General features: G+C 34.2%; 1 pseudogene; it reads right to left on the bottom strand.

Annotated features, from left to right (window-relative positions):
- Window positions 1-23,136: 23,136 nt before the first annotated feature.
- LOC131278886 (HAUS augmin-like complex subunit 2 pseudogene) lies at window positions 23,137-24,083 on the bottom strand (annotated as a pseudogene).
- Window positions 24,084-26,368: the final 2,285 nt, after the last annotated feature.

The raw sequence follows: 26,368 nt of genomic DNA, 5'->3' as shown, positions 1-26,368 counted from the left end.
ATCACTTTAATCCTTTCAGGATTGAGATGATTTAAAGAGACCTTCATTACTTTTGAGATTCCCAACTATTTTTCATTCACCTCATTTTCAGGTGTATTCTTTCAGGTACTGATTATAAAATCTGAGTTTTGTTACCAGAGTGCCACTCCTTGGCAGGCCTTGAAATCAAATTTTTGTCCTCTAAGATTTATGAGCATGCCAAATCTCTACTCATTCACGTGCTTAGTGCTATTTTTGGTTTCAGAATCAGTTGTCATCTCAAAGGAAAAATGTAACTACAAATTCTGGATTCCCCTCCCTTGTATTTCCTTCACTTTAAAATTTTGGTCCCAGAAATTCTCAGGATATTAGTTACCCCAAGTCACCTTTAAATTTAAAAAATATATATTTTTCCAGCTTTACTTGTTGCATTGCTTTTCTTTGCCACCACTGCATTGATACACTGTACTCTTTATATCTCTTCTGTTTTTCTTTCTCCTTCCTTCTTTTCCCCGTCCTCCCTTCTTCCTTCCTTTTTTCTTTCCTTCCTTTTTTTCCCATTTTTTATTGATTTATAGGCCAAGGATAATTCTTTAGTTAGCCCACATGCCTAATATAGATAAATAAGACAAATCTTAAATTGCTTTAACTCCTAAAAAACAACTAATAAAGGTAGAGGGTTAAATAGGGGTTATAATATAGTACCCATTTGACTTGCTGAGCACATGCTCTGAAGAGACTGCCCTAGACTTGAGAGGACTTGCTTTCTTATTATCCATTCAAAGAGGATACATATCCAAATGTATCTAGAGAGCCAACATATCAACTAGAAGAAGGGTTCTAAGTGTCTAAAAGAAAAAGTAATGATGTTTGTTATGCACAGTTGTTCTTAGATTAAAAATATGCTACATGCCTAATCCTGCATGTATCTGAAGGTAAAAAGATAATATTAACCAGAGAAGTTTTGACTGTTGAACCCTCCTTATAAACAGGAAGTGCACAATACTTTCCCAATTTTTTAGCCACCTTTAACATAGGTCTTATAAATCTTGCCATCAAAGAACTTATGCTCAATCATTTACTCTCCTTGGCAACATCTCCACTTGAGCCTGTAATAGTTTAATATGCAAAGCCTTTTCTATAAACTTTCCATAGCTCTTAAAATACCTATCTTACTTCTATTTTATTTCTGCTTGGTTATCATGCCATCCATTCTTCTCCAAAGAAAGCTATTCCCATGCTGGGCTCCTGATACTAGTAGCTATTAATAGTTTATCCAGCTACATTTGTTACCTCTACTTAATGTGATAGTACAGTCTGTTGAATTGTTATAACAAGGCATAATCAGGAATTGACATGATTGTGATTGCTCTTGAGAACTGGAATTATTTAAAATAATTGAAATATGGGGAAGAAAGTCAAAGTTGGCATATATTTGAATATAACATTAATGAAGAGTATAGACTTAAACAAATAACTATACAAAGCTGCAAATGACTCATATTTTTCCAGAATGTTGTCTGTTTTGAATTCAATCTCTTTCACCAATATGATTTCTAAATCTACATGTTGGCAAACCTGCTCATGTAAGGCAATTGTTTCCTAGTAAAAAGGTAAGTTTTAGTACAGTATAAATTTGTAATTGCAACGAAGTTCCTTTGGACTAAACTAGTTCTTTAATCTGTTAAATACGAATTTGGCTGAAGTTCTGAGAGAGTTGAGTCTGACTCATACCCTAAAATAAAGGATTTGATTAGATTGCCATTAGTATGAACAGTAAGATAGTATGATTCCAGTAAACCTCAAAAGTTTTCTGGTATCCTTTTAATGAAGTAGAACTCCAGCTGGTATCTGCTTTATTCAGCTGTGACTAATTATCTTCCTCCATAATATTAAAATATTGAGTACAGATTCATTAACTGTGACACTAAAGGTCTAACATTTTGCATTAAAATTCAAATAATGACACTCAGAACTGCTTGAAAGTCATGGTAACTATACTCACAACGAAGAGGCAAAAGAGCTAATTGAACACATAAGAGGATGAGTCATGTTTGCTTGTTCCTCCAAGACAGTTTTATGATACCTGTAAAAAAATTCAAAGAAAAAGCTAAAAATTGCCCTCAATACACACTTACACAACAGACAATCACACAGTTGTAATGGGCTGATCACTTTAAAAATCTGTGCCTTTTACGTCAAGTTTGTATTGTTTTCTGGATAAAATGTCACACATATGTATATGTATATAAAGACGTGCCTGTGAATTTAGATTTGTGTGGATTTTGAGGTTGGAAGTTTTATGAAGGAGACAAAAATGACATGTGTATCTTATTTAGGTATTAGGGTGTCATTTTATCATTGTTTAAATATTTGAAAACGTCAGAGCCAATATAAAATATAGGGCACACACTTCTGAACTAGATTTGATTGTTATCTAAAGACTGCCTATTTTATCTGAATCTACCTTAGCACAATAATATGTAGGTTTTTCAAGTTAGCTGAGTATGTTTTCAGAAAACAGTTTTATGTGGTGTTATTTCTGAAAATGACAATTTTAGTAGTTTAATATGATGGAATTTCAAAATTTTCATTATGAACTTATTTATATTAGTTTGATAAAATGATTTTAAACAAGATAGCTAGTAAATATCACTTTGTAAGTACTGATATTAGCTTTCCTAACTCCTTGACATAATATAGGAGCTATATTTACTTCTGAAATTGGAAATAATTTTGAACACTATGGAGTATATATAGTTATACTGGGTAATTGTAATCATTTACTTTCCTTTTCATTTTACCCAGACCACATCCAAATCAACTAGAGCAGCAAAAACATGTGGTGTTGTTCAGTCTCAGAGCTAGTGAGAGTAGCTGGCAAATATGAAGAGAGAAGATATTGAAATGCTAGGATAAAGTTAGTACATTTGTACCATAGCAACAAACCTGAATACAGAAATATGTCCAAGGTTTTTTTTTTCCTATCTATAATTAAAAGTTCATTACATTTGGTTGGCAGAAATAAAGTAGAAGACGAGGATAGAAAAATGATTTTTTTCAATATTAAAATGGCTTTTAGGGGAGCGGGTGTAGCTCAGTGGTTTGAGTGTCTGCTTCCCATGTATGAGGTCCTGGGTTGAATCCATGGTACCTCCTTTACAAAAATAGCTTTTATACTTAATTACATAACTAACATATATTTCTTATGTAAAAAAAAAAAAAACTAAGGTTTTAAGGAAGGAAGTAAAAATCCCATGAAATCCTATAGAGCTTTAGTCATTGTTATATTGATGGTCATCTTTTTATGCATTTCTTTATATACAAAATGGACACATTATTTTATATAAATGAGATCATAGATTTTAACAAATAATTTTTAAAATATAATTGCTTTTTTCCTTTATTACCTTACTGCTTTTCTATTCTCTCCCTTTCTCCCATTCTCCCCACTCTGACCTCAGTACCTACACTCTAGTGTTTATTCTTCAATAGCTTCTGCCATGTTCATATGCGTTACACACATAGGCACACACATTTTCTTTCATTTTTTCTTTTCTTGGTGCTGTTTAGTTTACAGAAGCTTTTCTAACTAAACAATGAATTTTGAAAAATCTCCCAAAGCAAGGATTATATATTTAACTCATATTTTAAGTGTGTATAGACATACTTCTCAGATGTTTCAGGTCTCTCAATCTGTCCTTTATAATATTGAGTCGATTTGCCACTCTGTGCTCCAGTTTGCGTAATTTTCTCAGACAAGATATGTTAAGGTCATTCATTTTGCTTTAGTCTTATCATTTCAGTCTGTGATAAAAATAAGGCTTTATTTTTCATGTATAGCATTGTTTTCTGGTTCTTTTTCAAACCTCATTGTTCTTTTTCTTCATATTGTCTTCTTTCAACCACTTAAAAATTCCCTTTTTCATTATATAAATATCTTTATTTTACAGGTCTGTTCAAATTGCTTTTTTGTTGTTTAAATTCATGGGAGGGGGCCTCAACTGATTGCATCTTCTGCTTCACAAATTTGGAGGTTTATTTATCATGTGTTTAATCATTTTAAATTATAACCTCATTTAATAAGTGTGAATTAGTTTTCTACCTCATGGGATTCTCCCATGGAATATTGTTTAGATTTCTTCCCACAGAAGTTTTGAATTCACTTGTTATAGGTACTTTATATCATTTTCCAGTAACATTATTTTAAAATGTCAAAATTTTTAAAAATATTATCTTGTTTTAGGGTTTCTCTATATTATCTGGGTAGAGTAAACTTGGATGCCACATCAGAGAGATCAAGCTCCAATTTTACTCAGGAGAATTCTTTTCCTACCCAGATTCAGGGTAAAATTATGTTTCTATCCTAATTTAGATTCCTCTAGAACCTTGAAGCAAGGATTCAAGTATACATATATAGTTGGTTTGGTAGATAACCGTGGGAAAACCAGTAAGTGGATGACCAAGAGAGGCAGGGAAGAGAAGAAAGCCAATAAAGGCTAAAGAATCAAATAAGTTACCACTATTGGCAACTGAAACTCAGTCCTGGTGGGGAATTCTAGGTGGTAGTATGGACCACTCAATCATCTGAATGAGAAAACTGCAGTGTCTGTCTACCAACTATCTACCAACTATCTTTCAGTGGTTGAGGACTCTTCAACATTTCTAGTTTGCCCTGGGCATGGCCCAGGACTGAGTGAAAAAGTCCTTAGGCGAAGAGTCATACAATTATTAGTCTTAATAGCTGGGTGAGTATAGGCCAATGCCAAGGAAAGAGGGACAGTAGCATCTGGAATACCTTCCTTGTATCATTAGGTCACTGTGTAGAATAATTTTGGCTTCCTTTCACTGGAATTGTTGGAGGACCTTGTCTCTTATCCTTGTGGAAGTGCTAAAACATGATATAAACCTTTAGAAATTATAAGGATCAAATACCTTCCAGGGCTGCTGGAATATCAGATCACCAGCTCACTTGCTTACTGCTTAGACTTGTAACAATTTTTTATTTTTTATTTTGCATCTGTCACTTGAAAGTTTCTCTTTATTTTTTGAGCATTAAGCCTTAGTGTTTTTTTAAAAGGTGGGCAAGGATATACTTTGTCTAGCATCTCTAGATGTTTATAGTAAGAGGGTTTCAGTGCTAGTCTAGTTCCACCATTGTGCTGAAACTGGAAGTCTCTTACACTTTTCATGAATTTACTTTATATTTTGCAGTGGAAATGTGCAATGTATTTAATCATTCACATAGTGGTGGCTTTTAATTACTTCCAATTCCCCCCCATACACACACTAAAAACAGTCCCAATTAGTATCTCTCTGAATATAAATTTTGTAATATTTTCTCTTTGTGATAACATTCCTGAAATAGTATTATTACAGGTTATTTGCACTTTAAAATTTTGGTAGAATATTACTTTATTGAATTTTTAAAGAGGATATAATCATTTATATTTACCCTAGAAATGCATGTCAATGGACTTATCCATTATTTGAATATCAGTATGTATGTGTTTGTGTATATATATATATCTTTATCATCTATCTTTATCTATCATCTATCTATATATATATCTATATATGCATGTATTTATCTATTTTCTCTTCTACCTATCTATCTCTCAATCCATCTACTTTGCCTAAGAGCACTGATGTGACATTTAAATTTATTGTCTCCTCAGTGAAGGAAGTAATTATTTTATCCTTCTTTTTTATAGAAAAAAAAATTAGAAACAAAATGGAAAGAAAATACATGGATAGAATAACAAATCTGCAAATTTTGTGCCTAGTAAACTAAGAAAGTTTTAAAAAAACTCCATCTTTTAGACTCAGAGAAGAGGAGCTAAATCCTCCCAAATAAAACTAGCTCCATGCCTGGGGTCATTCAGGTGCTTAATATGAATCCTTAGGGAGCCATAACCTGGGGTCATGGCTGCCTGGAGACCTCAGTATATTAGGAGATGCACATGGAGCCAGATAGAATTAAGTGGATATTTGGAAATTGATAAGAGCTGTCTCTTAAAATGTATGGTGTCAGTGTCATCTTGGGGATGTTGAGTTCACAGGTTTCTGGTACTGTTGACTGGAAAGACTTTTCTAAAACTCTCCTGGTTTATCTCTGTTAAAATGAGCTTCTATTTCTGATATATTCCAAGTAACAAAGATGTCCCAAGCTCCATGTTGTCATGGCTGCTGCATTTGCATTCTTCCTATGCAAACTGAGAACAAGTTATTTTAGAGGTAAAAGATCAATTCTGATGATTATCTGATAATTGGATATTGTCACCCTTTAATTTGTTTTTAAATAATACTAATGAGGATATTCTGATTGCATAAGCTATAACTAGTATAAAAATATTATTAATCACATTATCAAATAAGAATTTCAAGCAGAGGTTGCATTGAACTTTTGACCTTGATAATTTTGGAGAAAAATTGACCAAATACAAGATTGATATAATGGTTTTTTTGGGAAATATTTATGACTAAAGGAAAAATAATTTTCAAACACTCCCAAACCATATGTTAATAAATAATTGCTGTATTAATGAAAACCCTTTATGCTTATGTATTTTAAAGACTAGTGTAAAACACTAGTCTTTTTTTAGTTTATATAGGAATTTTCTGATCAACACAGCAGGAAATGAACTCTTTTTCCACTCTACTTCTAGAACAATTAGTTTATTATACCTCTCAGAGCTTGTCTAATATATTAAATTATAATCTTAGATTATAATCCTGCATGTAAACTCTTTGCAAGAAGACACTGTTTTAAATGGGCTTGTATCCTCATTCCATTGTTATTGACATTGCTTCCAACTATTCTACACCATTATTAAAATATGAAATGTCTTTAAGAAGTGATGCAACATCCAGAGATGTTCTATAAAAGGATTTAACAAAGCCAACTTTTGCTTATTTAATATTCTCTTTTTGCAAGTAAAATTTCTGAACCTGAATACTAAAGATCATTTCGTGGAAAGGTGCATTCTAGTTGGTCAGTTCTAACTTATCATGGGTGCAACTTCTCTATGGTTTATCCAGAGGAATTCATTCCTCACTTAATACCAACTAGCAATTCTCTCAAACTTTCAGTCAAAGTTATGGAAGCTCAGAAAACCCAAGTATACATAGGCCTGAATTGAATTCACAGTATTTCTAAAAAAAATGAATGTCCAGAAATGAATAAAACAATATGATCCACAATATAGGTGTGGCTATTTTCTTTTAGGAAAGTTTCAAGCCAAAGTTTCTAATACCTTAGAGTGCAGTAATTTCTGTCAGCAAGTTCTTTTATCAGTTTATTTATGAAGATTGCCTGGAAAAAGAATAAAATGTATTTTTCACAAATCTCTGAATTAATGAGGACATTTTTCTTAAAATATGCTTTGTAAACATTTTGGTCAACTTTCCTTTCATTTTGAATAATATTTTATATTTTATCATCTCAACTAATCATTTTGTTATTCTTTGTGCTTTACTATCCTATAATTTTTCTACATGCTCAAGTTCTCTTGAAATCTTGGAACGCTAGTTGCATTAACATTGCATATAGAAGGAGGAAAGAATGAATCTTGCACTCTTAGAACTTATTTAAAGGGAGTTTGTAACTATGCTCTTAATGATAATGAAAGCAAACTGCCTCTACCTCATATAAAGGAAAATTAGGAAGTATGGACAATTTTTAACAAGTAGAAGCAGAGAAATCAGACCAAGGCAGAAACCTGACTTATAAGCAAGTTTTTGATGATAATATGCTCTAAATTTGTTTCAGCATTAGGGAAGGAACTATAACTATAAGTGACTAAGTTAAATTTAAAGTGGCTGAAAGATGTCTATAAAAAAATAAATCAAAGTAAGGCAAGGGAGGAAGGGGAAAAAAAACTTGTCTTAAAAGTGATGGCTGACAAACTTAGCATATAAATGCATTACCTTCCCCCCAGCATGGGACGTGACTCCTGGAGGTGGAACTCTCTGGCACCGAAGTATTACTACTGAGCACTGGCTGGTGATGAATTAAAGGAGAAAATGGACTTACTGGTGTTCTACTATAGAATTATTGTGACTCTAGCAATGGAAGAAACTGTATCACTGATGTGTAGACAATGGACATGGGAGTTGCTGAGGGCAGGGAGAGGGAAGAAGAGGTGTGATATGGGGGCATTTTCAGGACTTGGAGTTATCCTGAATTATATTGCAGGGACAGATGCAGGACATTATATATCCTGCATAAGTCACTGAATGGACATGGAGAGAATGTAAACTACAAGGTAAACTGTAATCCATGCTGTGTAGCAATGCTCCAAATTGTATTCATCAAATGCAATGACTGTACCACACTGATGAAAGTGGTTGTTGATGTAGGAGGAGTGGGGGTGGGAGGTGGAGAGTGGGGTATATGGGAACCTCTTATATTTTTTAATGTAACATTTTGTGTGATCTATGTATCTTAAAAAAAAGATAAAAATGAAAAAAAAAAAAGAAAAAAGGGGCAAAATGATAAAGGCAAATGAGTTTATATGGCTAAGAGACATCAAAATGATTTGGGAAGTCATCAGACAGGTAATGCTTATGCACATCTCAGCAGGATCTCATAGACAGCCAAAGTAGATATTACCCAAATAGCGGGGATCCTGAGGGCTCTGGAGACACCCAGGTCCTACAGTCATGGCATATAACTCCAGAGTTTGAGGCCTCACTAGTGGGCCCTACTTTGGAGTTTGTGCTCCTGAGTGTGACAAAGTTAGACTCAGATGTGACTTCTCTACACATGCCTCTTCTGACCCTTTTATTGAACCTAAAGTTAGTGCTGGAGTTGGTAGGTGTATGTCCAAGAGACTTGAATCTTTGGGCTGTCCATGTGCCAGCTGGGATCTGAACCTCAGTGGAGTTGCAAAACCTACTCACCAGTTCTTTGGACTCACCCAGGAAAACATACAAGGTGAGAATGGACAACCATCACACCAAGGAAGTGAGAGTGGCTACAATTGCAAGCAAGAGAGTTCCATCCATCAGCATATGGGATCAAAGCCCCCTCTCAATTAGCGGTGGAGTGGGTATCATCATCCTAAAATCCTCAGCATTGGGGAATAAAATATGGACTAGAGTGAATTTACTGGTATTCTACTATAGACTTATTGTGATTCTAGCAATAGACGAAATTAAGTCATTGATGTGGAGACAGTGACTACTGAAGTTGCTGAAGGCAGGGAGAGGGAAAAAGGTGTAATATGGGAGCATTGATGGGACTTGGAACTGTTCTGAATGACATTGCAAAGACAGCTGGAGGACATGAAATATCCTGTCATAACCTACAGAAGGGAGTGGGAGAGCATGTAAACTACAATGTAAACTATAAATCATACTGTGTGGCAATGCTCCAAAATGTGTTCATCAATCACAATGAATGTATCACACTAATGAAAGAAATTGTTAATGTGGGAAAAAAGTGGGAGGTATGGGGAATGGGGCATATGAGAATCCCTTATTTTTTTTATGTAACATTTTATATAATCTAACTATCTTTTAAAAATAAATTTAAAAAAATATTTTTTAAATGATGACTGAAAGATCATTACAGTATAATACTGAGTTATCAACAATCCCTCTCAGGGACTTTTGGCCTTGCATAGTATCTCAATTTCTTGCTTTGTTTGTATTAACATAATAGTATATTCCCTTATCTGTATTATATTAAACTCCAAAAAAGACAAGAGGACTCTTGGTTCTCTGAGCTAACATTTATATCACTTGAATATGAAATTTATTTACACTAGCTCGCCAAGTCTTTCAAGGACCCTGATAGAAATGATGTAGAATTCCTTTCAATTTCAAATTGTTGAGCTCTACTATTAACCATCTTATATGCTGTCTTCCTTGTTCTTAGAATGTTTCTGTCCCACAAGTCATAATAAGCAATACAGGCGAAATTTCAATTTATGATTCTCATCCAATATTCTTATCATACATATAAACACTGTAGAATAGTACTTTAGAATTTCTAGTGCAGATACTTTACTTTTTAATGAAACTGTGTTCTAAAAGTATTATATCTCAAGAAAACCAACACATTTACATTCATAATGTATGTATTTTTTATTTACAAAAAATCCAGAGAAAGATAATATTAATCTTATGCTCAGACATTCAGAGAAAATTATATTTATGGTGTAGGGAAGTCTAAATAAATTTTATTTTTAGTTTTAGTTTTTCTCAGTGAAAACTGATGCTCATTCTATTCAATATTTGAGTGCCTACTATGTGTCTTACATTTTCCTATATATTGAAGATACAGTAGTGATTGAATGAAGGATTATCTTTGCTTCCTGGAGCTCACAGTATAAAATATTAAACAATTAAGACTGAGTGAATGATGAGACATCTGTTTAAGTTATCAAATGCTATGTTAAAAAAACAACAACAAAGCACCCCAAAACTTAGTTGCTTAAAAGAGAAGCATTCAGTAGTTTTCTCACAAGATTTCAATTTGGGTAGTGCTAGGCAAAGGCAAAGTATCAGCTGGAACATCTTGACTTAGGCTAGTGGACCCACCTCCAGGCTGAATCATTCTCATACTTGACATGTCAGTGCTGGCTATTGGATGGGAGCTCAGCTGGAGCTGTCAGGTGAATATTTGGTTCCATTCCACATGGATGTTTTTATATGACTGCTGGTACTTCCTCACAGCAAGGCATCTGGATTCTAAGGGAGGGAGAAACTGCCAGATAGTCTTAATGCCTGGTCTTAGAAGATTAACAATGTTCTTTTCTCTGTATTTTTATTGGTTAAAACCACCTTAGACTTTATGTCTTGATGGAAGGATACAGGAATGGGGATTGTGTTTTAGTTTTCTAGCCTGCTGAAAGCAGATACCATAACGTGGGCTGGCTTTACCAATGGGAATTTATTAGCTTACAAACTTCCATTTTTGAGACCATAAGAATGTTCAAATCAAGGCATCATCAAGGCAATGTTTGCTTTCTGAAAACCACAAGCTAGCAATCTTTGGATCCTCTGCCACATGGCAAGGCACATGGTGGTGTCTGCCCATCTCTTCCTTTTCTTCCATGTTTTGTTGCTTTCACCTTCTTGCTTCTGTATCTTTCTCTCTGTTTGAATTTTATTCTTTTATAAAGGACTCCAGTAAGAGGATTAAGACCCATTCTGGGCTGCACCTTAACTAAAGTAATCTCTTTAAAACCTATTTACAATAGGTTTATATCCACAAGAATGGATTAGCTTTAAGAACATGATTTTCTGGTGTCTATACAGTTCAGAACACCACAGGGTGCTAATTGTGTGTTAACTAGCTACATCATTCACCCAGTCAGAAGAGTAGGGGAAGTTTCCTGAGATAAGCAACATTTAAGTGATAACGGAAAGACTCAATAGGGAATAGTCAAATTAAACAGAGTATGTATATTGGTTGGCGATGGACTTCAATATAGCATCTTCTAAGTCCTGAAAACCTTCAAAACATTTGGGTATTGAAAGAAATCGATGGTAGGTAATATATCAAGCTGATACTGGAGACTTGAGCCACCAGGAGAACTAATAAAGGAAAAGAAATTTACTAATTTATCTGGGAATAATCCAAAGCCAAATAAAAGATTTGATTATAATTTTTTTAAAAAAGCTATGACAATGTCATTGAAAAAAATTATTGGACTCAAGAGAAGATGTGTACATACCTATTGGGAAGATATCACAGCTGTCTAGGAATGAGATGTGGGCAATGGCAGTAGGAATAGAAACCATTCCATAGATCACACAACTGAAGAATTAGAATTGACAAAATTCAGTGATAATTTATTTATTAGCAGATGAATGAGTAGAAGGAATTAAGAACAATTCTGAGTTTCTGGCTATAGATTCATGGTGATGCTATTTACTGAAAACAAGAACAACTAGAGAAAAAGTAAGTTTAGATGGAAGACAATTTCAGATTTGCTCAGTTTATGCTTAGCTGTGTACTAGGCACTTGGAATAATTTAATGTACAGTTGCCTACCTAAACATAGAACTCATAAGTGAGGTCTGGCTTCAAATACAGGTTTGAAAATTGTTGAAATATGTAAAAATCATAGGCAATTCATGAAAATGACTATGAAATTGTTTAGGGAGAGAGACCAGAGTGAACAGAAAAGAGGAAATAGGGAAAGACCTAAGTGACTCAAAAATTTTGGATACAGTTCATGAAGGGCAGCTGGAAAAAAGATAGGCTGGAAGAGGTAGAAACAAATAAGGAAAATTCATAATTACGTTCTTGCATATTTAAAAAAATATTTTAAATAAGGATGATGTAAAACTCAATTATGAGACTGAAAATAGTGTCAGGATGGTTTTTGGTCATTTTAAATAAGAATAGAGAGTTAAATGAAGAAATGTAATAGCTCCACCATAGTTTTCTTACTTGTTCTAATCACTTTTGGGATATCACCTTCTACTTTAGATGGTTCATTTTTTAAATTTAATTTTTTAAAATTATTTTTTTTAAAGAAGCTTTAGATTACATAAATGTTACATAAAAAATATAAGGAATTTCCATATGGCCCCCTTCCTCCCCCTCCCACACTTTCTCACATCAGCAACATCCCTTATTAGTGTGGTACATTTGTTACAATTGATGAACACATATTGAAGCATTACTACTAACTATAGATTACAGTTTACATTATAGTTTGCACAATTTTGTAGGTTATGACAAAATATACAATGACCTGTATCAGTTACTGTAATGTCATGCAGGATGACCCCAATGTCCCAAAAATACCCCCACATTACACTTATTCTTCCCTCTCCTATCCCTCAGCCACTGCCTTTATATTAATAAGAGGTTCTTCCATTGCTAGAACAATAATAAGTTTACTTTAGTCCATTGTTCATTCCCCAATTGAGGATTTGGGAATTGTGATGCCCACTCTGCTTCTAATTGAGAGGGAGCTTAGATCCCATAGGATAGATGGAATTACCTTGCTTGCATTGTAGACTCTCTGTTCCTTGAGCTGTGCATTGTCCATCATCATCTCTCTTTTTATTTTTTACAGTCTTTTATTTTTTTTCTTCTTTATTTTCTTTTAAATGTTACATCCAAAAAACACGAGGTCCCCATATACCCACCCACTCTACCCCTCCCACATCAACAACCTCTTTCATCATTGCAGCACATCCACGCACCTAGTGAATACCTTCTGGAGCACCACTGCACCACATGGTCAGTGGTCCACATTGTAGTGTGTTAGTTGTCCTGGGTGAGTCCAATGAACTGAAGAATAGGTGCTGCAACTCTGCTGAAATTCAGGGTTCAACTGGCACTTGGTCAATTCAAAGATTTTTAAGGACATCAAGTCAGTAAAGCAAGCCAGAAGAAAGTGATGAAAATGGAAGAAAATCTGAAAACAAAATTATATAGACAAAATTATATATTATATAGACAAAATTATATAGACAAAAGATATAGGAACAGTTAGGCTTGAAAATAGAAACACTATAGGAAAAATGAGAGCTATTTTTAAAAATTAGGAAAACTGCTTTGAAAAACAAACATTAGACTTATTCTATACAAACCCAAAGGATCTATCAAGAACTTAAAAATTGTTAATAAAGAACATTTTTAATATCTAAACTACTTTTAAAATGCTATTAATTTCAATATTATGTCATAATCAATAATTTTATTTCTAAACAAAACCTTCAAGCAAAGACTTTTGCCTTTAATCAGTCTTCTTGATTAAAGATTAACAAATTATTGCAATTTTGAAATATACAAATTGAGTGTCCTTAGAGTTTATCAATCATAATTACAACAGTACAAATATTGTGGTGTGATGCTTGTTAATACTGCTAGTGTTAGAACACAGCTTTATTTCAAAATGTTAAAATCAAATATTTATATAATTTTGGTCTTACAGACCTATTTTTCTTGAGAGAGGAAGCTGACAAGCAAAAAATTCATTCAGAATGTGTGCCTCCTCACTTACAGATATTTACCACTTTGATTGGTAGTGATTTCCTGCTCACAGCTGAGTAGGGGGTTCTGTGCCTAGCAGCTACAGTGGGCTGATCTTAAATTTGGCAGGGTAGCTGTTCCTTTGATAGCCCAGTCCTATGGCAAGACTTTGTTAGTCCATTCTGGAAACTCAACTAAGAGCATATTACATCAGTCATCCCAATCATTCTAAAGCCATTTATAACCTTGAAATAAATCTCTTTCTGCTTATACCAGACATCATGAATTTTGTTCTCTGAACTGACCCCTAACTGATAAATCCTTCAAAGTATATTTAATGGCAACCAACAGCAAGGTATAAAGATGGGTCAGTCCTTTTTTTATAAGGTAAATTGCTGGGACAGACAAATGTTTTCATTTTGACAGTTATGTATCACTTTATTGGATTTTTGACATGTAACAATATATCTTTATTGAAGTGCATACTATTCATTGAAAAATTATGAATAAAAGAAGATCCCTACAGTATGCAAATAATGAACTGTTTGCAAAGAAACAGGTCTTTATAAAAAATGTTTTTATTTGTTTTATCTGGCTATAAAATAATATATATTCATATTATAGAATATTTGGAAAACCAGTTGTGTTTTAAAATCTTCTTTTTTTTTTTTGGTGCTGCAGACAAGTACTATCTTGTAAGCATATTTCTGCAAAGTAAAAAGACTGTGTAATGTTTTGTGTATGTCTATTAGTGCCTACAACTGAAAGCAGGAGAATCACATCCATCAGCCACGTGGGATCTAAACCCCCTCTTGATTTGGAGTGGACATCACCATCCAAGGATCCACAGGATGGAATAAAATATGGATTAGAGTGGACTTACTGATATTCTACTATAGAACTATTGTGACTCTAGCAATGGAAGAAATTGTATTGTTGATGTGGAGACAGTGGCCATGGTAGTTGCTGAGGGCAGAGAGAGGGAGGAAAAGATGTGATGTGGGGACATTTTTGGCACTAGGAGTTGTCCTAGATTATATTGCAGGGACAGATGCTGGACATTATATATTCTGCCATAACCCACTGAATGGATGGGGAAGAATGTAAACTACGACATAAACTGTAATTCATATGATACAGCAGTGCTCCAAAATGTATTCACCAAATGCAATTAATGTGCAACAATGATGAAAGAGGTTGTTGATGCAAGAGGAGTGGAGTGGGGGGTGGGGGGTGGGGTATATGGGAACCTCTTATGTTTTTTAATGTAACATTTTTTGTGATCTATCTTTAAAAAAAAAAAGACCATGTAATTAGCACCAACTAGTGGCTAATGCATAATAAAGTGTAAATTATCTTGTACTTGCAATGTTGTCAACTTTACTTGCCAATTTTAACTGTCTATTTAAATGCTTAGTATTTATTTCCTCTTTTTTTCATTAAAATCTACATTTGTATAAGGGCAACTATAATAGCATACACTGTCTATTTTAGATAGAAGTTGAGCAACTAAATTAGGAAAAGGATATTATAGCTTGCTAGTGAATTACTCATTTCTACTGTGTCACCAGTAATGTTGCCTTGTCAGTTTTATGATGAGAAAAATTCTACAGGGAATATTCTTAATATGCTATAAATTTCAATGTTATTTCAGAATGAATAATTTGATTTCCAAACAAAGCTTCAAGCAATGACTTTTCTTTTTGATGGAATAAGGCATTGGGTAGAGGAATGCTCTTAGACATTTTTGATTAAAGGCTAGCAAATTATTTTCAGTCTTGAAATATGACATGTATTGAATGTCCTTAGAGGTTGTCACACAATATTATACCATAATAAAAGTGACACTGCTAATATTGCCAGTGACTTGATTCTATTTACACCATGTAAGTTTTCTTATCTCTTGGGACGATGATATGCTTCAATTTATACTCCAGATCTCCAAAAGTTGACTTTCTTCATGCTTCTAAGTGACTGTCAGGAGTTACCCAACTGAAAAATTAGGGAAATACTCTTTGTTCTTCCAAGAGTTGTTCTGGAAATTCCCTGCTGTACTGGAAGAACTAACCCAAAGGAAAAAGTTCTGTCAAAACATTAATGTCATCTTGGAAGTGAACAAAGAGCCTAAATCACTGAGTCCTAGCCATGTCTCTAAATGTGACCAATGTAATTCTTAATGTGTAAATCACAAATGTAATTCTGTGGAAATATGTGAAAAAGGACTATAAAAATGAACACAATGTATGGACTGTTTATTGGTTTTATGGTCATGGATAAAGACCAGATTTTTAAATAAATTATTTGGAATAAGGTTTGAATTACCACTTTTAATAACTATTGATAGAAAACTTGAAAGAGGCTTTTCCTGGTCCTTTAGCCTATTCAGCTTGTTTGTGTTACTAGATACAGTAATCTAGAACATCCTTTAAAATGTAAATGGTATTATTGTTAATGAAAACAGTGGTAAGTATAGTAATAGAAATTGAATTTTACGTATATCAAGCATTTTCAAGTTACTTTTGCATTCTTTGTCCCCATACGATCTTTGTAATAAGTTTGGGACATAGGTCAAGGTATGATTATCCTCATTTTTGATGATAAAACTGAGGTCTAATGAGATATAACAGAGGTCTATGTGCAAAAAAAGTGGGAATGATAGAAGAGACCTATACATTTTTGAAAGCTATATCCTAATCTCTCCCTTAGTGCCATCTAACAAAAGGAAAATCCTACTCTGGCAGATCACATTAACTGAGAAAGACAGAAAAGCAAGGTTCTACATGCTATAAAAATTGTGGCAAAGGGCCTGTATTCTAAGATCTTAACTACAAAGTCACATCTATTAAGCACCTAGTAGTCGGTAGGCACATACTATAGGAAATCCCAAGTGTTATCTTATTAATTGGATCTGATTTATCTGGGCATCTCTTCTAATATACCCATCTCCAAGACATATTCCCATATAGAGGAATTTCTAACCCTGTGAGTTACTTTCACAGATAGGAGCTTATCATGAAAAGTAGGTGACTGGGGGAAGTATAAACATTGAGATCAAGGAACATACATTACCTTACTGAATCCTCACATGTGGGTAAAGCCCATATAATGAAAGTTCCATAAACAGAATATCATTTATAAGACATTATAAAGTCCTAGGAAGATAAAAGAGGAAGGCCAGGTCTAAGTCCTAAAGTTACTGGAGTAGCAGGAGTGTGCCTAAGAGAGGAAATGGCAGAATTTTATTTATAAATCCCATCCTTTTCCAAATCAGAGACAAAAGTAGTCTAATGGACTTGTCAGCTTGATTGTGCTAATGGTATCTCAAACTTAACATATCATACACCTCATGATGATATCCTTATTGAGGTCCTTTGCTGACAAATATTGCCTATAGGAGATAGCCCAAGCTTCTGACCTGGTGCTAGAGTTACCAGTGAAATAATCTACTTGAATTTTCATACAGTCAAATACAATTGTGCTTTACATTTCCTTGTATTTGAGAGACTTCCCATTATGGATCTAGAGAAAGCTCTTTAATAATGGTGACACTTTTATACAGTTTACCATACATCAGTCATTGATCAACATGTTTTATGTAGAGATCATCTTGTTTATTCCTCACTCAAACACACACACACATGCACACCATCTATTTAATATTCTATTGACATCCTTAACTTTGAAGAAAAGATGTTCCTAAGATCACAATAGAGGAAAAGCTGAAATCACAGTCCAAGTAATCTGTCCCTAGAGCCCATGATTTTAACCACCACATTATATGGCTGCTCACATGTGAGACTTGGGATGTTATGAAGCTTATTAACCCAAATGATTTTGTAGTGAAATAAGATTGGAAATGCTGATTTAAGTTCAGTGTAACTGACTTTGTTATGCAGATCTCATAAACTTTAACCTGCAATGGGCATCTTTAATCTCTGACAGGAGAATGAGGTATTATATGTTGTGTTTGCCAAAATAGTTTGGTGGTGTATCATATAGTAGTACATTCCCTGTAATATACTTCAAGAAAAGTTGATAGAAGTTATCAGAGCAGTGAATTTTGGATATATTCTTGCCAGAAAGAAATTCTTTAAGTACTCTCACAAATGTGTCCCTCTTGTAGAAAAAAGTGTTTTTAAAGCTAACTAATTGGTTATGTAAATAATCAATAAGAAAAGCTCTTGAAGGCAGGACAAAAACTGAACTCACTCACTGTAAAGTTTCCAACTATATCTGATATTTTAGTTAGCTAAAACCTGCTGAGAGCAGTATACCAGAAATGGGTTGGCTTCTTATACTGGGAATATGTTAGGTTAAAAGCTTATAGTTCTGAGTCTGAAAATGTCCAAATAAAGGCATTGTCAGGAATAATGTCTCACCCAAGGTTGGCTGCTGGCGATCCTGGACTCCTTCCATATAGCAAGGCACATGGAGGCATCTACTTCTCTTCCAGGTCTTGTAGCTTCAGTTTCTGGCTGCTCCATCTGTGGCTTCCTCTTTCCAGGGTTCCTCTCTGAGCTCTTAGATTCCTTCCCTTCATCTCTACAGCTTTTTCTCTGTGTGTCTCTGCTTTTAGTCCTCTGTTTATAATGGAGTCCAGCAAGAGGAGCAAGACCCACCCTGGGTCATGTCCCACTGAAGCAATCCAGTCAAGGCCCTGGGGCCCCCAACTGATTCCATTCCAGTCAAAGTTCTCAACACCTACAGGAATGGATTAGCTTCAAGAAATTGGTCTTTTCTGGGATCCACATAAAGCTTCAAACTGTCACATTTGATAATATTATTTTAATCCCTGAAAATCAGTTTAAAACTCTCTGCCCCATGAAGCATTTCTTTCTTCCTTCAGTCTGAAGCCTCTGTCTTTGCTTTCTAAGCCACTTATCTTTTAATGCACATACAGCATTCATCATGTTTTGCTGTGTACATGGCTTTTAACTCTTCTATAGGAATATAGGCTGTTGAGGGTCAGGGATTTCATTTTAAATCTCATTAAATACCTCTCCAAAAATCTGGGAGAGTGAATGCTCATTGATTTGTTTAATGAATGAAAAGGGAAATATATAAAATAGAAATATTTTAATAGTTATTTACATTCTTTATGGTAATATAATATCATCCGCTTTTTTCTACTACATTATTAACCATGACATTTAGAAAAATTAAAATTAAAGAAAAAGTTCATGCTTTACTTTAGTGCATCAACTCTGTACTTTTCTGATTGTTCTTAGTACTTGCCTATCACACTCTTATATCATTTTATATACTTTTTATTAAAATGTGGACATATTTTTTGTCTTGTATTTTTCACTCTGATATAACATCATTTATTATGTTTGACATATTCATTCCAATTATCATTTAATTGTTGCACAATAATTTTGTTAAAACACACCCTTACTGGCACATTATTAGGTGTATATTTATTTCCCTTTATTTTCTCTGTTATGGACATCATTGAAACTGAAATAAAAATATGTAATTATAACAAATTCTAAGAAAGCTTAATGGAGAATAAGGCAGCATGGTCAAAAATTGTTGAAAATATAGGGCTGATATTTTGTTAATGTTTTTACTTAAATTATTAAAAATGTGGGAAAAAATTTATCCAAAGAAGCTATTTGGTCCCACAATGTCAAAACATGACTAAATATATTAAAAGATATTTAGAAAATTGATTTGTTTCTAAATTATAGAAATAATATGAATGGAATTGGTTGAATTTAATTTTATTTTATGCAGGGCATCTTAGAATGAGAAAAGGAAATAAAATTAAATAAGATAAATGTATAAGGTTTAGAAAACACTGCTTTTGGCATAAACTCAAAAAATGTTGAATAAAATAAAGGAAAAATAAAATAATAGGAATGATGTGACTCTAGATTAAAGAAAACAGTAGCATGATATATTGGTTCTGATATTGCACAGTGCAGTAGTCTTTCAACATGTGAATTGCCCTTGAATTTAAAACCTCAAGTGGGCTTTTATACTGCAGCAGTTGATGGTGTCATAAAGGAAAGTTAGTAGGCCATTTGGCCACTCCAGCAAATCTAGAAGTAGCTGAATTAAATCCTGAACTCCTATCTGTCTTCTCTCTTCCTTCCTACTGCCTTCTTTCCTTCCTTCACTTTTCCTTCCATCATCCCTCTCTTATTTATTTCTATTATGTTAACCTTGAGTGCTTAACTCACTAGTTACAGTAAGACCTTGTCTTAGAAGCTGAAGACACAACAAGGAATAAGACAAGACAATTTACCTTGCTCTCCCAGATCTTACATTACAGGGGAGAAAGGCAAATAAGATGAATAAATAAATAATAGTTTCATAAAATAAAGAAAAGGAAATAGATTTATGTGGTAGTGATTGGCAGTGCAAATATTGGAGAAGGACATGCCAAGGGTCCATCCTTGCACAGAAATACCAAAAAAGAAAAATAAGAAAAATCTTACAATTTAACAACAAAAAGACAAATGACCCAGTTAAAATATGGGGGAAGGATTTGAGTAAACATTTCCCCAGAGAATGTATACAAATGGCCAACAGGCACATGGAAAGATTCCCAACTTCATTAGTCATTAGGGAAATGTGAATCTAAACCACAATGAGATAATACTTCATACCCACTATCAGGGCTAAAGTAAAAGAACCAAAAACAAAAACATAAATAACAACTGTTGACAAGGACATGGAGACTTTGGGACCCTTATACATTGCTAAGTGGGGATATAAAATGCTTCAGCCTCTGTGGAAAGCATTTTGGAGATTCTTCAAAAAGTTAAAGTTACAATTACTTTATGGTGACCCAGTAACTCCACTCCAAGATATATACCCAAAAAATTTAAAGATGGTACTCAATAACTACTCTTACACAAATGTTCACAGCAGCACTATTCACAATAGTCAAAAGTTGGGAACAACCCAAGAGTCTGGTAGTAGATGAATAGATTTAAATGTTAAAAATAATAATAATGGAATTGGTACATGCTACAATATGAATAAGCCTTGAGAATGTTATTGTACATAAAAGGCCACGTGCCGTATGATTCGTATCTATGAAATATCCAGAATTAATACATCAATACAGACAGAAAGTAAATTAAATAGTGGATTTTAGAGGCTGAAGGGAAGGGATGGAATGAGGAATGACTTCTTAATGAACACAGGATCTCCTTTGAGTGCTGAAAATCTTTGGTAACTAGGTAGAGGTGATGGTTGCACAATATTTTGCATGTGCTGAATGCCACTGTATTATACACTTTACAATGGTTAAATTTATTTTATTTTATGTGAGTATTACCTCAATAAAAAAGTTAACTGAGGGATAACTAAAATATAATTGGTATAACTGAAGTATAAAATAGCCTAACTTGTGGAAGCCAGTTGGTCATCTGGGATTAGCCAGGATTCCATCCGTGATTGGTATCTTGAATGTACTTTCTCCAAATAGAACATAAAATCAATTTTCTGCATGACAGTGGATTCCCAGATCACAGGGATTAAAGTTCTAAATATTACCCTTCTAGTCCATCCTTCACTTATTCACAGTATCTTGTTTTACTTTTACAGATGCCTGTTCCCATATTTTGAGTATGTGCTTTACAAGTTTAGATTTTAGATAATAACCTTATTTTCAGTTCTTGAAGGCACCTCAGATTAGCCCCCCCCATCAGTTATTCACCCATTCAAATGTGATTCTGTTTGTGTTGGCAATGAGTTTTATAATTTCATTGAAATCTTTTGAGAATTTATAGTTATTTGCATGTATTTATATACTACCTGTCTGTAGATACATATTCTGTGGAGAGAGATCCTCAGGGAGTCAGAAAACATTTATCCAATTAAATAGTCTGAATTTCGTTTTTCTCTGCAGTGAGCACTTGAGTATAGATATTGTTTTTCTATATTGATTAACATGGAATTATTCAATTAGGTGAAAAGTTATTTATAGTCTACTTATTGAACAAAATGGCCTTTAGTTCAAAGATAATAAAATGCTAAATGAAATTATTTTCTTCCTTTACCTCTTCAAGTTTTAATGGTATCAGTTGGTAGCATTTGAAATGCAAAGGGGAAATTGTATAAGAAAAGGGGCAAACATTTTTATGTAGCACACTCTTGTGCTTTGGGATTCTTTCTGGTTGAAGGTGACTTATCCATTAGCTTAGCCAAATAAAGGCATTTTACTTTGGAGAGATGCCATGTACCTGTCTATTTAGTTCATGTTCTATTTTACATTTTTCTATATTGAAATATTCTCTTTGTTTCAACATTGAGTAGCTCCACAAAGGTTAATGCATTTGAATCACACATATTGTTATAAAAGTAGGGCACTTCCAAGGTCACTGAAGACTTAAAGTGACAACAGTAATGACTATTACTAATTAACCAGAATTGGCCTTTTGCATATAACTTTGTGAAAGAGACTGCTAACTGATATCAAACCTGTTACCTTTTTTTTCCCTGGGAACACAGATACACAACATTTCCTTGACTCCACTGAAGTTAGGAATAGTTATGTAACAGTTCTACCCAGTGAGTCCTCCCAAAAGTACATAATTTAGAAACTACCTTCTCTTTCCTAATATACAACTTTTTCCATCTAATCTATATCCCATTTGCAAAATCAGAAAAGGGGGTTTCAAAACAAGATCTCTGGTTGTTTTACCAGAAATTTGAAAAATGATAATCTTATTTCCTTATAGACAACTGCTCACTGTACTGTGTTCTAGGTCTTCTTGTGTTATGGAGTGCAGTAAATAAGCATGAGCGAATCCCTGTGATACAGAGAATGCAATAGCATAAAAATACTGATCACACATTTTAAACAAAACAGAACCCCAAGCCTGAAAATAAAATAAGCCAGGGTAGTTGGAATAGTAATACAAATGAGTCTGTCCTAAGGCTGTTGTAAGTATCAGTATACCACTCCCTAGTAAAATGACCATTTTGTAAGGTCAACCTCTGAAATTTTATAATGTGCCTTTTTCTTTTCTTTGTTCTACCTTTCTTCTCTGCCTAATCCTAAGGCTGCAAGTGAACACCCGCAGGAATTGCTTAGTGTACCTGAGGTCTCCAAGACCACCTCTAGGTTCTAATATGTTAGGAGGACTCATGGGACTCAGAATATATTAATACTCATGCCTGTGGTTATTATAGTGAAAAGATACAAAACAAAATCAACAAGGGGAAAAGGCACATGGGCAAAGGCTGGGGAAATCAAGCACAAGCTTCCCGAGTCTTTCCCGGTGGAGTCACACAGGAATAGGAAGTGCTTAATTCTTCTAGCATGGTCATTAGATTTGTATCTAAATGAGGGATATTTCTAATTGTTTCGAGGTGGTTTTTTAATTTCTCAATGAAAGTCACTGCCAACTCTAGGAAATATACCATGTATCTGTGATAAACAGCTTGAATAGGCAAGTTTTCCTGGCACATGGGTTTCATTATTCTCTGCCTGAGGGACCCCTTCTCCTTTAGCACTGCTTCCAAATGATTGTTCATACTTTGCAGGAAATGACACTTCTGATCTAAAAAGAAAGGATGGAACAACATTTGCTCTATCTTTTTCTAGTTTAGGAGTTCAAATGCCAAGTTTTTCTGGTAGATTTCAGCCTGAATGTGTGTGAACTTGAGAAGTTCACAAAGCAAGAAACTGACTTCTTAGATACATTTAACATCTCCTGAGTGACCAGACCTGAAGTAGGAAGTGGTCCAGCAGTAGCCCAGCTGTCCTTAGGGCAGACAACAGGTCCCAAGGGTTTGCTGCAGCCACTGGATTTCCCTAGCACCTTGCTGTTTTAACCACTGTATCTTTGTAACATGATTCAAACACAGAAAGTGAGAGAGTCCTCCTACTTCATTTTTCTTTTTCAGGATGTTTTTGGTTATTCAGGGCCCTTTATACTTCCAAATAAATTTCATAATTGTCTCTTCCCTTCTGCAAAAGTGGCTGTTGGAATTTTGATTGGGATTGCATTGAATCTAGATAAGTTTGGGTAGAATAGATATCTTAACAATATTCAATCTTCCAATACACAAACATGGAATATTTTTCTATTTATTTAGGTTTGTTCAATTTCTTGTAGATTTCTGAGTACAAGTCATTTATATCCTTGATTAATTTGAATGATTTTACTTGTAATTGGTTTGTTGAGATCTTCCATTTCTCATAGAGTCAGTGAAGATTGTTCATGTTTCTAGGAATTTGTCCATTTCATCTAGGCTGTCTAATTTCTTGGCATAGTTCTCATAGTATCTTATCTTTTTATTTCTGTGTGGTCTGTGGAAATGTTCCCCTTTTCATTTTTTATTTTATTTGCATATTCTCTCTTTTTTTTGTAAGTCTAGCTAAGGGTTTCTCAATTTTACTGTTTTCAAAGAAACAACTTTTAGTTTTAATTCTCTATTTTTTTATTCTCAATTTGTTTATACTCTAACATATTTTATTTATTTCCTCCTGCTTGCTTTGGGGTGAGTTTGCTATTCTTTTTCTAATTTCTCCAGGTGTACAGTTAGGCCCTTGTTTTTAGGTCTCTCTTCCTTTTGAATGTAAGGATTAAGGCTAGAAATTTCCCTCTCAGCACTGCCATTGCAATATCCTATAAGTTTTGTTATATTGTGTTTTCATTTTCATTCATCAAGATATTTTTGCCTATAGATGATCCAGTCAACAGAAACTGGATTGAGTGAGGTCACAACAGTTCCTACCAGTCTTTCTATTATGGTCTCTCTCTTTCTCTACCCCTCCACTTGGAATCCTTTTGTATGCAACACTCTTCTGTGGCTGTGTTCAACCCTGGGTCTCTGTGGATTTAAGTCCCTGTGACTGGATATACATGGAGTTCAAGATTGCTGCTGTGAATGTGTCTACAGTCTGTCCATGGTGGGAGGGACCTGGGCTATGCTGCCTCTGTGTGAATCCCAGGCCAGAGGAACGTGAAGGGAAAGGGAAACAAGAACCACCTGGTGGTATGGGGCAGAATTCCCATACCAGAGATTTATCTGCTCCATTGTTTCAGCATTTTTGGAGTCATTCTCCAATCTCTACAATCTTCCAAATGGCTAAGTAAGTGAAATTTGTTCTTTTATTCACTAAATCTCTAAGGAGGCTTTTTCAGGGGCTGTTTTCCATGACCATGTTGATGATATCACCTATGGGGCTTAACTTTAAAATCTTAAATATATAATAACCTCATTTGCTTTGATACCATCTTAAAAACTTTAATATTGTACATGAATTGTTTCTATAACCCCCTACCCCCACCTATATGTAGTAATTGCCACAAATTATATGTTTACTCATTATGAGTCCAAAACCACTAATATATTATTGCATTTTCCCTTTAGATCCTGTAGGAAATAAAAAGTGGATTTACAAATCATAAAAATTAATAGTGTGAGTATTTATAGTTACCTATGTCATTATCTTTATTGGAGATTATTTCTCCATGTGACTTCAGTCAATTGTCTAATGTCCTTTCCTTTCAACCTGCAGAACTCCCTTTAACATTTCTATAGGTTTGGTCTAGTTGTTGCAAAGCCCCTTAGCATTTGTTTATCTAGGAATGTCTTAATCCAAGTATCATTTTAAAAGATAGTTTTTGCCAATACAGAATTCTTAGTAATGTTTTGCTTTCAGCACTTTAAGTGTCTTTCCACTGCTTCTTGACTCCCTGCTTTCTGATGAGAACTTAGTACTTAATTTCATTATTGAGGTTCCCTTGTATATGACATATTTCTTCTATTTTGGGACTTTCAGAACTCTATCTTGGCATTCAAAAGATTGATTATTTCACATGCAATGTGGGTATACCTGTTTGGAGTTTGGGTATCTTAGATATATGTATTCCCATCTTTCATTATATTTGGGAACTTTTCAGCCATTCTTTTTTGAGTATTCTCTGTGCCCAGTCTCTCTTTCTTCTCCTTATGATATTCCACAGTGAAAATATTGGTAGGCTTAATGGTAATCCACAGGTTCCTTGTGCTCTTTTCATTTTTCCTCATTCCTTCTTTTCTCTTTCTCAGACTGGATTATTTCAATTGTCTTCAAGATCACTGATTCTTTCTACTGACAGCTCCAATCAGCTGTTGAACCACTCCAGGGATTTTTCAATTTCTGTTATGGTGATCCTTAGCTCTGTTTTGTTCCTTCCATAGTTTCCATCCTGCTCTTGATATTGTGTTTGTGTTCATTTATCATTTTCCTGATTTCCTCTATTTCTTTGTCTATATTTTCCTTTAGCCTTATGAGCATGTTTAGGACCATTTTTTAAAAAGTCGGTCTGGGAGGTCCCAGGTGTGGGACTCCTCATCAGTAGTTTCTAATGCTTTAATCTTCTCCTTTGGGCTATCACTTCCTGCTTCTTTGTATGTTTTGTGATCTTTTGTTGAAACCTAGACATTTTGATATTTTAATATTTTATTTCTGAATTTACGTTCTGAGTTG

The sequence above is a fragment of the Dasypus novemcinctus genome, chromosome 6, assembly GCF_030445035.2.
Source record: "Dasypus novemcinctus isolate mDasNov1 chromosome 6, mDasNov1.1.hap2, whole genome shotgun sequence".
NCBI classification, from domain to species: Eukaryota; Metazoa; Chordata; class Mammalia; order Cingulata; family Dasypodidae; genus Dasypus; species Dasypus novemcinctus.
The sequence above is the reverse complement of the archived record's forward strand: the minus strand, read 5'-3'. Positions and strand labels throughout refer to the sequence as shown.